Source organism: Hordeum vulgare, chromosome 4H (assembly GCF_904849725.1).
Source record: "Hordeum vulgare subsp. vulgare chromosome 4H, MorexV3_pseudomolecules_assembly, whole genome shotgun sequence".
In the NCBI taxonomy this organism is placed as follows: domain Eukaryota; kingdom Viridiplantae; phylum Streptophyta; class Magnoliopsida; order Poales; family Poaceae; genus Hordeum; species Hordeum vulgare.
In genome coordinates this window covers 198,882,856-198,896,930 of record NC_058521.1, presented here as the reverse complement: position 1 = coordinate 198,896,930, position 14,075 = coordinate 198,882,856, and positions in this window count along the sequence as shown.

Here is a 14,075-nt window from a genome sequence, read left to right as displayed (position 1 = left end):
TAGTATCTGCAAGCAGGGTATAAGCAGCAAAGGTAGTATGATAGCAATGGTGCTAGGAAAGAATCGGTTGACGGCAGATTATTCCTAACTGAAGTATCAATGGCACCAGATAAGTATTGTAGCAGGTAGTAGCAGAGTAACGAGTAACAGTAGTGGCAAGGAACAGTAGTAGTGACAGCAATAGCAAGTAGAAATAGTAGCAAGTAACAACAGTAGCAAGTAACAGTGGCAGCAACAGTAGTGGCAGCAGCACGAGGACAAAGCAAGTAACAGTAGCAGCAAGTAACAGTGGCAGCAACAATAGTGGCAGCAGCAGCAGGACAAAGCAAGTAACAATAGCAGCAACAGTAGTAACGGCAGAGCAAGTAACAGTGGCAGTGGGACAAACTCGTAGGCAATGGATCGGTGATTTGTCGGATGACATTAATCATGCAACAGTTATAACACGGAGAGATATGTGGCTAGCTCCCGTTCGTCAATGTGATGTAGGCATGCATTCCGTGTGTAGTCATACGTGCTTAGGGAAAAGAACTTGCATGACATCTATTGTCCATCCCTCCCCTGGCAACGGGGTCCAAATTGATACTACGGGATATTAAGGTTCTCCTTTTAATAAAGAACCGGACCAACGCATTAGAACTTGGTGAACACACCAACTCCTCAAACTATGGTCATCACCGGGAGTGGTTCCGGTTATTGTCACTCCGGGGTTGCCGGATCATAACACATAGTAGGTAACTACAACTTGCAAGATTGCATCTAAAACACACATATATTGGTGACAACATAATAATTTTAGACCTGAAGTCATGGCACTCGGGCCCTAGTGACAAGCATTAAGCATGGCAAAGTAGTAGCAACATCAATCTCAGAACATAGTGGATACTAGGGATCAATCCCCGTCAAAACTAACTCGATTACATGATAGATCTCATCCTACTCATCACCGCCCAGCGAGCCTACGAATAGATTACTCACGAACAATGAAGAGCTTCATGTAATTGGAGAGGGAATAAGGATGATGATGACGATGGCGACGATCTCCTTGATCCGGAGCCCAAAACGGACTCCAGATCTTCCCTCCAGGGCAAGAATGGGATGTGGCGACGCCTCTGGATCGCGAAACGTGATGAACACTTCTCTCTTGATTTTTTCGAAAGGAAAGGAAATAAATAGCACTAGAATTGGGGACGGCAGAGCCACGTGGGCCCGACAAGCCTGGTAGCCACGGCTAGGGGGGAGGCCGCGGCTACAAGGCTTGTGGCCCACTAGCCCGTCCCCTCCGGTGGATCTTTGCGCATGTATTTTTCATATTTTCCAGAAATATTGTCCGTAAATTTTCAGGGCGTTCCGAGAACTTTCATTTTTGCACAAAAACAACACCATAGGAATTCTACTGAAAACAGCGTCAGTCTGGGTTAGTTCCATTCAAATCATGCAAATTAGAGTCCAAAACAAGGGCAAAAGAGTTTGGAAAAGTAGATACGATGGAGAAGTATCAGTGGACCAGTTTTCACAAGCCCACAGGCCGCGGCCACCCCCCTGGTCGCGCCGTGAGGGCTTGTGGGGCCCACGTGGCTGCACCGCCCCAAACTCTTCCGTCTCGCCCGGGAAAATATCAGAGAGAAGGTTTCATCGCGTTTTATGATACGGAGGCGCCGCCACATCCCGTTCTTCATCTCGAGGGCAGATCTGAACCTATTATGTTGTCGCGAATATATGTGTGTTTTAGATCCTATCTTGCAAGTTGTAGTCACCTACTATGTGTTATGACCCGACAACCCCGGAGTGACAATAGCCGAAACCACTCCCGGAGATGACCATAGTATGAGGAGTTCATGTATTCACCACGTGTTAATGCGTTGGTCTGGTTCTTTATTAAAAGGAGAACCATAATATCCCGTAGTTTCTATTAGGACCCCGCTGCCACGGGAGGGATGGACAATAGATGGCATGCAAGTTCTTTTCCCTAAGCACGTATGACTACATACGGAATACATGCCTACATTAGATTGACAAACGGGAGCTAGTTACATATCTCTCCGTGTTATAGATGTTACATGATGAATCACATCCGTCATACTCATCCATCACCGATCCACTGCCTACGAGTCTTTTACTACTGGTCCTTGCTACGTTACTTTGTCCAGGCTTGTCCCTTGCTACAAAAGGGATTGGGCCACTTTGCTGCTACTGCTGTCACTTTGCTACTACTGTTGCTACTGTTGTTACTCTGCTGCTGCTACTACTGATGTTCCTTGCTACTTCGCTGTTACTTGTTGCAAGATCTTTTCCGACACTGTTGTCGGGGAAGAATAGTTACTCGCCCACGTGCAACACTGGCGCCATTGATACAACAGTTAGGAATAGTCTGCCGTCAACAGATCGTTTCTGACACCATTGCTATCATACTACTTTGCTACTGATACTTTGCTTGCAGACACTATTCTTTCAGGTGTGGTTGAATCTGACAAACTCAGCTGCTAATACTTGAGAATATTCTTTCGCTTTCCCTTTGGTGAACCAACAAATTTGGGTCGAATACTCTACCCTCGAAAACTGTTGCGATCCCCCATACTTGAGGGTCATCAATGCAACCGAGATTAGTGACCAACTTTTTGTTGAGAAGATTTCACGAATCGGAATTTTCAAGTTTGAAATCGGTCTCACTAAGATTTGGAAACGAGTCTAGGTCATCATACCGGTACCACCGATATTTATATATCGGTATCACCAAGAATTCAAAAGTTAACACATTTAGTGCAACTCAGTACAACCAAGATTCATTTCGGATCACCGAGTGGGTAATAATGTTGTAATGGTTGGATTTTGGGGGATGCCTATATATACCCCATCCACCTCCTCTCATTCTTAGAGGAAGCACTCAGAACACACTTACACTTGCCAGATCCATTTTTCTCAGAGAGAGAGAGCCACATACTCATGTGTTGAGATCAATAGATTCCAATTCAACCATTTGAAACTTGATCTCTAGCATCCCCAAGTTGCTTTACAAAAGATCAATCTCCCCTACCCATGCCAAATCTGTGAGAGAGTGATTGAGTGTTGAGGACACTATCTTTTGAAGCACAAGAGCAAGGAGTTCATCGTTCTACCGCATCTATTACCTTTTGGAGGGTGAAGCCTCCTATATTGGTTAGGTATCGCTTGGGAGCCTCCTACTTCCTGTTGTGGAGTTGAACCAAGAAGTTTGTAAGGGCAAGGAGATCGCCTACTACGTGAAGATCTATTGTGAGTGAGGCTAGTCCTGTGTGGATTGAAGCTGTGGTGGAATAGACAAGGCCGCTTCGTTGTGGACCCCTTGTGGGTGGAGCCCTCTATGGACCATCGCAGTCATTACCCTACGTGGGTTGAAGTCTCCACTAACATGGACATACGATAGCACCACCTATCAGAACCATGCCAAAAATTGTCGTGTCAACCTTTGCATTTGATCTTCTGACCTTAACCTCTACATTACATTTGCATGTCTTACTTTCTACTTCTATACTCTTAGATGTGCATGTGTAGGGTGAACTTGAGTAGTCATAATTGCTAAAACTAACCCACAACTAAAATTGGGAAAAGGCTAAGTTTTTATCTTGTCAAATAATCTAATCACCCCCCCCCCCCTCTAGACATACTTTTGATCCTATAGTTTAAAATAGACCTACAGGCCCGTAGTTAGTACCTAGATGGCTATCTCTCTATGTTGATCTTCAATACAATGATCATCGCATCTTCACTTTTATCTATCTGATGCAATTATTTTATACGGTGTGTTTGTTGGGATCCAATGAATTGTGGGTTTATGTTCAGATTATTCATGATAAAGATTCGAGTATTCTCTGAATTCTATTATGATTCTTATTTGCTTGATTATTATAGATTTGTAAATCTCTTCGATCTATTGAAATAGTTTGGTCAACTAGCTTGATATTTCTTCAGTAAGAGAGGTGCGTCGTAGTGGGTTCAATCTGGCGGATTTCTATATCCGAGTGACAGAAAGGGACAAGGACACATCTTCGTATTGTTGTCACCAAGGATAAAACGATGGGTTTAATTCATATTGATTGAGTTCTCTTTGTCTACAACATGTCATTGTTCTCCAAGCATTATTCTATTTTACTTAATATTCTAGACGCATGCTACATATCTGTCAATGGGTGTAGTAATAGTAATAGGTGCACGTAGGAGTCGACCTTTTTGCTTACGGACATGATGCCAATATATACATGTTCATTGCCGTGAATATCAAATAACCATGCACTTTCTATCAACTGCCCAATAGTAATTTGTTTACCCATCGTATGCCTACGACATGAGATATGCCATTAGGGAAAACTATGGCCCCCGAGCCTATTCACTTATAAGTTTACAAACGCTACAAGTACCTCGCTGCCTTTATTTAATTTTTATTTACTTTGCAATTATCAACTATTGTCTACACACTTTATTTGCTTGCAAATAACAAGTCCAAGGGGATAGATAACCCTCTTGCCCGCGTTGGGTGGAAGTGTTTGCTTCGTTGTGTGCAGCCGTTGAAGATGGGGTTTAATGTTACTCCTATTGGTTTGATAAACCTTGGTTCTCTACTGAGTTAAACACTTATCTATATTGTCCTGCATCACCCGTTCCTCTTCATGGAAAACCCAACGCAAATCAAAATATCAGGAAGGATATCTAGCACCGATTCCAAGGAGTATCAGCAACCTACTACCAACTAACTTCACACAAATTATCGTTCACTTCCTATACTCTCTACTTGGCTTGAAATTCTATGTTTATATTTTACACATAAAAATAGGAAGTAAAATAAACAAATTAAGGCACATGAATCCTCATCCACTTGCTAATCTTTTCAAAAGACCTGATCATGTTGAACCCATTGCTAGTGAGTTGAGTGCACTAGATTATCTTTATGGGGTCTTGCTAGAATATAATGAATTTTAAAATGTGATGAAGTGTTAAAATAAAATTACAAAGTGATTCATGATAGTTCCTTGAATGAAAAACATGATTTCCATGTTGTTAGTATAAATTATATGAATATCTATTGTGCTAATGATCAATCTTATGACATTTTTTATGATAGTGGGTTCAGAGAGGTCATGACTTTAGTTAATGTTAATCCCCCTATCATGGAAGATTATAAAACTTTCATTCATGTGGATCATGGTGATAATATTTTACATGATAGTTATATTGTTGATTTTGATTATTATCCTACATGCAATTATTATGAGAGAGGCAAATATGGTTATAGGAATTTGCATGTTACTCAATTACCTCTCTTTGTGTTGAAACTATTAATGCTTCACTCTTCCTATTTGCACATGCAAGATTTCACTTGTCTTGAGAATTTATTTGCTTATAAAATGCTTATGCATAGGTAGTATGTTAGACTTAAATGTGTTAATTTCATGCTAAATGATGCTCTCTTTGTGCTTCAATTCTTGTCTTCTATGTGCGCATCATTATTATCACAAGCCTATCTTAATGGCTATAAAGAAAGAGCTTGTTGGGAGACAACCCAATACTTCATGTTTGTGTGTAATACAATGATTGTTGCCTCTGTAATGATTGTGTTTCTATGTTTTAATTAGTGTTTGTGCCAAGTAAAGCCTTTGGTATGATTTGAATGATAGGAGAGTTGATGTGGTGCAAAAACAAAAACGTTGATGTCCAGTGCATAATTTTTGTGATTTTACTAGAATGTCTTTTTGATTTGAATGCTATGCAGAAGTATTGTTATACAAATTCCTCACATCGTCCTAATTTTTCAGAATGTTTGGAGTTACGGAAGTATGGTACCTAATTATATCATTACAGATTGTTCTGTTTTGGACATATTCTGTTTTTGCTTGCATAGTTTGCTTGTTCTGATGATGCCATGGATTGTATTGGGGGTATAAGTCGTGACAAGTTAGAATATAGTACCATATGCAATAATAAAATATGAATCAATTTATAACAATACCTTAAGTATTTGATATGTTTATTGTACTAACGGATCTCATGAAGTTTTTGTTGAGTTTTATGTGGTGAAGTTTTCAATTTTTGGGTGTTCTCACGATGGATGAAGGTAGAAGGAACGGCAAGAGCCTAAGCTTGGGGATGGACAAGGCACCTCAAGGTAATATTCTGGGAAGATTCAAGTGTCTAATCTTGGGGATGCCCTCGAAGGCATTCCTCTTTCGTCTCAATCCATCGGTATGTCACCTGGAACTATATTCTTATTCATCACATGATATGATTTTTGCTTGGAGTGTCATTTGCTTTAGTTTGCTTTTCTTATTTTAGTTTGTCACAATCGTTGTGCTCTGAATACACCCACTTGATAGAGACACGAGATCACCGTGATTTATTAGAATACTCTATGTGCTTCACTTATATCTTTTGAGCTTAGAAGTTGCTCTAGTGCTTCACTTATATCTTTTATAGCATGATGAGGTATAAATTTTAAAGAAATAATCTCACTCTCGTTCTTCACTTATATTTATCAGAGATTTAATAAATAGTGATGGTAATTTGCATGGGATATAATACTAGTCCAAAAAGTAATAGGTATTCAATGAGTGCATAATCAAAACCACATCTAGCACATAAAAGAGAAAACATGGTTAATGATATTAATGTGGTAATGTGAAAAAGCATGAGTGCATGATCATTGGTTAATATAATTACCATGAATTAGAGGTTGTTAACTTGTTGTTCATCTAAATATTTTTATGGCATGGTGATGATGTCTGAGCATACTTATTCCTCTTTGAAATCCTAGTGTTGTTTAAGTCGGGGCGCGCAATGGTTAACTCCTACCAACCTCCTACCTGGGAGCATGCTAGTAGAGCTTTGCTTTTAGAGATCTAATAAAATTTTGCAATAAGTATGTGAGTTCTTTATGACTAATGGTAATCCATGGATATATGCACTCTCACCTCTGCATATTTGCTAGCCTCTTCGTACTGTGCATTGTCCATTCTCACCTCGAGGGTCGGTGCAACCTTCGTTGATGCATCCAAAATCCGTGACATGATACACTCTATTGCACATAAACCTCATTATATCTTCCTCAAAATGGCCACCATACCTACCTATCATGGCATTTTCATAGCCATTCCGAGATATATTGCCATGCAACTTCCACTGTCACATCATATGACTTGTACTTGCATTGTCATATTGCTTTGCATGATCATATAAGCTGACATATTATTTGTGGCAAATCCAAAATTCATCATTTTTATACATGTTATGCTTGATCATTGCACATCCTGATACACTAGGCGTTAATATAGATTAATACTATTGCTTTTCATGTTGACTTGTAAGTAAATAAAAGTATGATGATCATCATTATTAGGGCTCTATCTTGGTGAGGAAAGGATGACGGAGACAATGATTCCCCCACAATTCGGGATGAGACTCTCGAGGAAAAATCTAAAAAAAGATATAAAAATAAAAAAGAGAAAAAAGAAAAAAAGAGAAAGAAACAAATGAGAAAAAAGACAGATGGGACAATGCTACTACCTCTTTATCCACACTTGTGCCTAAAAGTGGTACCATGTTCTTCATATAAAGAGTTTATTGTTTTTCACTTGCATATGCTAGTGGGACTTTTTTGTTATATAACTTCGCTTGTATATTCCGATGACGGGCTTTCTAACATGATCGAGCTCTTCATGAGCATGCAAGTTGGATGCACACCAACTTAGCTTCAGTTGAGCTTTCGTACACTCATAGCTCTAGTGCATCTGTTGCATGACAATCCCTCCTCCTCGCATTGATATCTATTGATGGGCATCTCCATAGGCCGTTTATATGCCTAGTTGATGCAAGACTTTCTTCTCCACCACCTTTATGCTATATTCATGGTTCACGCTCATATACTGAGCGAGTAAAAAAAGTTGAAGCGCGTTAAAGAGTACGATCCAATTATGTGACTTGACACTGTGATGCTTAACATTTGTATTTATGTGGTGAAGGAGTCATGCTATGCTTATATGATAAATTAATAGGGGTGGGCATTCTTTAAGGATTGTATATTTTGAAACTTGATGATTATGTTGCTTATGTTTATGAATATTACTATGCTAATGTTTATTAATTCATCGTTTCTCGATGATCTAATCTGCAATATATTACATGTTGGGTAGCATGTCACATCAAAAAATTTATTTTTATCATTTACCGATTTGAGGACGAGCAGGGATTAAGCCGTGGGAAACTGATACTTCTCCAATGTATCTATAATTTTTTATCGTTCCATGCTATAATATTATCATTCTAGGATGCTTTTAGGATGTTTATTTACCAATCAATATTAGTTTTGAGCACTAAACTGTCTATAATACCTAAATAGTTCATCCCCACTAACTTATTTCTCTTAACATGCAGCCTATCCACATCACCAACAATGTGACATCATCATTCCATTGCTGACTTACAGGTGGGACCGCCATAGTTTGATCAGCAAATAGAACAACCAGGTAAGCGATCCGTTACTAGCAGGAAAAGCGATACCGGCCACAACCTGACAAGCACTACACACCGAACGTCTCCCCACCCTCATGATTTATTAATCGAACCTCATTGCTTCGTTACTGAAGGAGGGGAAGAGAGACCGCTACAACCTCATCAATTTATTAGTCCAACCTCATTGATTTGTTAACAAACGTATCCATGTTTCCCCTTTGTATAGTCTAGCACAACACTCGGGTTCCGTCTCACGCCACTCCAGCAGCCTCCCCGTCAACAATACCCTAAAGCACGTTAATCCGTTGCATGCACAGTAGCACGACGAGGCAGGCAGTGAGGTCTCGTCGTTGTCGACATTGCCGCAGACCCATCATATGGATGCGCCAGAGTTCAAGAGGCTCAATGACATGTTCTACTTCATACTTGAGAAGGTCAGTAGCTTCAATCCATCTAGGTACGTACATAGTCAATATAATCATGCAAGCACAGCTCTACGGCTCCAACACATGTTGTTTCTTGATTTATTAATTAATGGGTCGCAACACCACACTAGAAGTAAATGGATCTTGGATTACCAGTTCTTTTGTGTTCCAGGTGTTGTGCAGAGAAGTCATCAACAGTGCCATCATCCCGACATGACTCACTTAGTCACTTGGAAGGTGGGAAGATCCTCTGTCTAGAAGTTGGGAAACCAGATTTGCAGTTTTGTTTTTCCAGCATGGTTTCAAAATAATGGAAGTGAACCCGTGCATCCTATCCGTATTGATGACTTTGGTGATTGGTGTATATGCTCTACTTAGTAGTAATCACCCAACGTCAAATTGGTTGCCACATTCCAACTCGCCATTCCACTTTGGTCAAAAGGATGTTGGTCCTGTATTGACTTTTTTTATCTGGATGGATGGATGTTTCGCCCAAGATTTACGAGGCCGTCGGTGACTATGAAGTGTTTCCTCACTTTAGTGTTATTTCTATCTATCCTAAGTTACAGAATCAAGGTATGCATCGCTATACCAAGATCAAAGAGCCGGTCATTTTAGATTCGAGGGATTGTTACTCTACATGACTACGTCAACACTTAACACCTCTATTTTTGACAAGGTTTGCTAATGATATGAGATGATCATTTTTCCTCTATTTTCTTTAGAGTTATGGATCTTCTATGTTTACTTTATCCCATAATGTCTCTTTTCTTTTGTGAAATATGAAAATGCATCATCGTTGACCATGTATTGACATTGTTTGCCCATCCTAGGAAATGATCAGAATAAATATAAGTATGAAGTCTTGTTGTAGAATTGGAAGCTGATAATTTGTATCGAATGATTCTAATACCAGGACTACAATCATGACAAGATTATTTCTAGAGGACCAAAGAAGGTTGAATATAAATCCTTACGATGGACTTCACATACTTAATATTGTGTAGCATATGACATTTATTATGTTGCGCCTTGTAGTATGCATACATATTGGAAGTTGTTCTCCATGTCTTGAAGTGCCAAAAAATGCATGAGGAACTGAGGATGAGATAGATCATTTTGCGCATTTCCCTAGAAAAGTAGATATATAACATCAGCGTCACATGTTATCTATGGTATGTACTCACTTTAATTTCCAAACATTTTTTGTAGTTGACACTCATCTTCTTTCACTAAGCCGAGCTAGAACATGTATCTACATGTGTTCCTTTGCTTATCTAGCTTGGTTATGAATACAAATAAATTAATCCCTGTTAATTGTTTATTTGCTCAAGTGTTCCGCAATTTGTGTATGTTGAACTACTAGGTTGTTGTCTTCTAGGTGTAAAATATCTGCATTTAGTGATTCCAAGTCGATAATGATTGTATTGTTTCATACTTCATAATAAGATGGATATGCACTTCTCAACCTTTCTCGTGGGTCATAAGTAAATGTTTATACAAGTTTTCTATTGGCTTCCATGTTGTAGGGATAATATCGTGAAGTTTATTCAGGAAAGTAGAGAACATATTCATCTCATTCTTCATAGTGTATCATTGGATGGGAAAGCTTCCATTATGGTCTTCATATTATTTGACCTTTATTGTGGAGAACGAATGTTCATATGAAGAAAACATGCAGCAACACACAAGTATATTGGGAGGTTCACAACTAGGACATCAATACATTGCTTCAATGTTGGTACTATGTCTAGTTGCATTTTATGACACGATGTTATTTTAGGAAAACATGTTTGCTCCCACACAATGATAGAGATGACCCACTTGCTAGTCAGGTAGTATTATGTTTCCAAAGTGTATATTGTAGGGATAAACTTTCAAGATAGATGGGAAGTTAATGAGGTACATCAAATCATGTAATTTCCATGTAGCATCTAATTGTGTGACTTCATGCTATTTGTGTTCATGATATGTCTATTATCCAATGTCTAAAAAATCATGATGTTTGAGATCTTATACATAAATTGCCATTCTTTATTTTCATTTGCTTAATGTATCTTATAAATTGTCATGTGTGATTTATTTTGGTTGCAAATGAATTCCATCTGTAACATGATAATTTGGATTTTGGTGCTTATATATGTATAAGCCCCATGCTATTTCAGCACATCACTTTGATAAGAGTTTATCACCCGTTCAAAGTAGAGAAAAGGATGGACATTCTTTTGTTGCGACGATCATATTTTTTTTTGTTCTTATTTCGATATTGAGCCCCATCACTCAAATGTATCTACTAAAATGGCTAATATTCGAGTTCAATTTTTATTCTTTGTGCACATCTAAGTATGAAGAGTATGTAGATATGAAGTTTGATTTGATTCCCACATAGTGCATGATAAGTGTCTCGAAATGGTAATTTGTACATAATTGATCATAGGATTTTCACTTTGTAATCAGTGCACTTTCTGTGTTTATATTACTAAAATTTATGTAAATGATGCTATAGATTACGTATGCCACATGACTATATCATAATTCACATTTTACAATATTTATAACATGTACTCAGTATTGTGTGTGTTGCAAAATTTTAATCTTGATATCATATATCTAATATGCAATTTAAGTTATTCAACTTATTTAGCATGTGAATAGGACTAACAATTCCCGTAGCAACGCGCGGGGTATCATCTAGTTAACCGAGTGCCCAGTGTCAGCTGTTGTTTTATGCATGCTTTTGGCTTTTCATGTTTACAATACCAAACAGAGTCCAATTGACACAAAACTTTTTTGATGATTTTTTTTGAACCAAAAGAAGATTTGGAAACTTCGGGAGGAGACCACACGTTGCACGAGGGAAGGAGCACACAATAGGATGCTCCAAGGGGGGTGCTCGTGCCCTGATGTGTGATGCCCCCCTTTTGTGGACACTGACATCCCTCTGTGGCCTATAAATTCTAAAATACCCCGGAACCCTACGAGAGCCACCAGAAACACTTTTTCCACCGGCGCAAGTCTCTGTTCCGCCGTGTGCCCATTTAGAGCCATGTTCCTGTGCCTTGTCGGAGGGGGTATCGATCATGGAGGGCCTCTACATCAACCTTGTTGCTGTCATGGTGATGTGTGAGTAGTTTACCACAGACCTATGGGTCCGTAGTCAGTACCAAGATGGCTATCTCTCTCTCTATCTTCAATACAATGATCATCGTGTCTTCGCTTTGATCTATCTGATGTAATTCTTTTGTGCAGTGCATTTGTTGGGATCTAATGAATTGTAGGTTTATGTTCAGATTATTCCTGATAAAGATTTGAGTCTTCTCTAAATTCTATTATGATTCTTATTTGCATGATTATTATAGCTTCATAAACCGCTCTGATCTATTGAAATAGTTTGGCCAACTAGATTGATATTTCTTTAGTGAGAGGGGTGTGTTGTAGTGGGTTCAATCTGGCGGAGTTCTATATCCGAGTGGTAGAAAGGGACAAGGACGCATCTTTGTATTGTTGCCACTAAGGATAAACTGATGGGGTTAATTCATATTGATTGAGTTATTTTTGTCTACATCATGTCATTGTTCTCCGAGCATTACTCTCTTTTACTTAATACTCAAGATGCATACTCGATAGCGGTCGATGGGTGGAGTAATAGTAATAGGTGCACCCTAGAGTCAGCCTATTTGATTATGGATGTGATGCCTATATATACATGATCATTGTCGTGAATATAACATAACTATGTGTTTTTCTACCAGTTTTCCAACAATAATTTTTTACCCATTGTATGCCTACTACATGAGAGATGCCATTAGGGAAAATTATGGCCCCCGGCTCTATTCACTTATAAGTTTACAAAAGCTACGATTACCTTGCTGCCTTTATTTACTTATTGATTACTTTGTAATTATGAGCTATGATCTACACGCTTTACTTGCTTGCAAATAACGAGTCCAAGGGGATTGACAACCCTCTTGCCCCGTTGGGTGCAAGTGTTTGCTTCTGTGTGCAGTTGCTGAAGATGGAGGTTGCTTGTTACTCTTATTGGTTCGATAAACCTTGGTCCTCTACTGAGGGAAATACTTATCTATGTTGTGCTGCATCACTCGTTCCTTTTCAGGGAAAACCCAGCACGGAACACAAGTATCATCGCTCGAGCCCCTCAAGGCCTTGTCGGCGCGTGCTGATAGCCCTCTTCTGGAGGACTCTCGAGTCCCACCTCTGGAGGCCTCTACGATGCCAATTCCTGATCTCCCTGGTCCCATGGAGCCCGAATGCCACCGGCCGCGTCGCTGAATGGAACATCAAGTTACAACCCTTCAAGTTGGAGTTCATCACCACTAGAACCATCAAGGGCTCTTCCTTGGCGAACTTCGTGGTAGAGTGGACGGACCCGCACCAGGGCAAGCCTCATGAGGAGTCGCTCTTCCCTGAGGAGGCCACCTCCGAGGACTGGAGCATACACTTCGACGAGGCCTTCGCGCGCCAAGGCGCGGGGGCTGGTGTGGTTCTCACTACGCCCACATGTGACAAGCTCTATTATGCAATGCAGCTTCATTTCAGGCACCATGCCCCCATACTCCTTCCCACTCTCGTGGAAGCCCCATGCTCGGAGTTGGCAGATGCACCATGCTTAACGTTGGTGGACTACTCCTACCCACTCCCTCGAAGCCCCACGCTCGGTGTTGGTGGATTCCCCATGCTCAGCACTCGTGGTTGATCCTACCCACTCTTATGGAAGCCTCACACTCGATGTTCGCGGATGCCCCATGCTCGGCGCTGCTGGATGCTCCTACACACTCATGTGGAAGCCCCAAGATCAGCGCTGGCAGATGCCCCATGCTTAGTACTAGTGGTTGCTCCTACCCACTATCGTGGAAGCCCCTTGCTCAGCACCGGCGGATGCCCCATGCTCACCGCTCGTGGATGCTCCTACCCACTATCGTGGAAGCTCCATGCTCAGCACTCGCGTATGCCCCCATCCTCGGCAGTGACAGATGCTCCTACCCACTATCGTGGAAGCCCCATGCTCGGTGTTGGCGGATGCCCCATGCTCAGCACCCCGCTTGCCTGAGGGGGGCCCGGCCCTCACATCCTCAAGTTGGCCCATGTCAAACACGACATCATGTATCTTTCTGTTATGTAATGGACCTACTTCATGCATCGATAGTCTCGGATTTC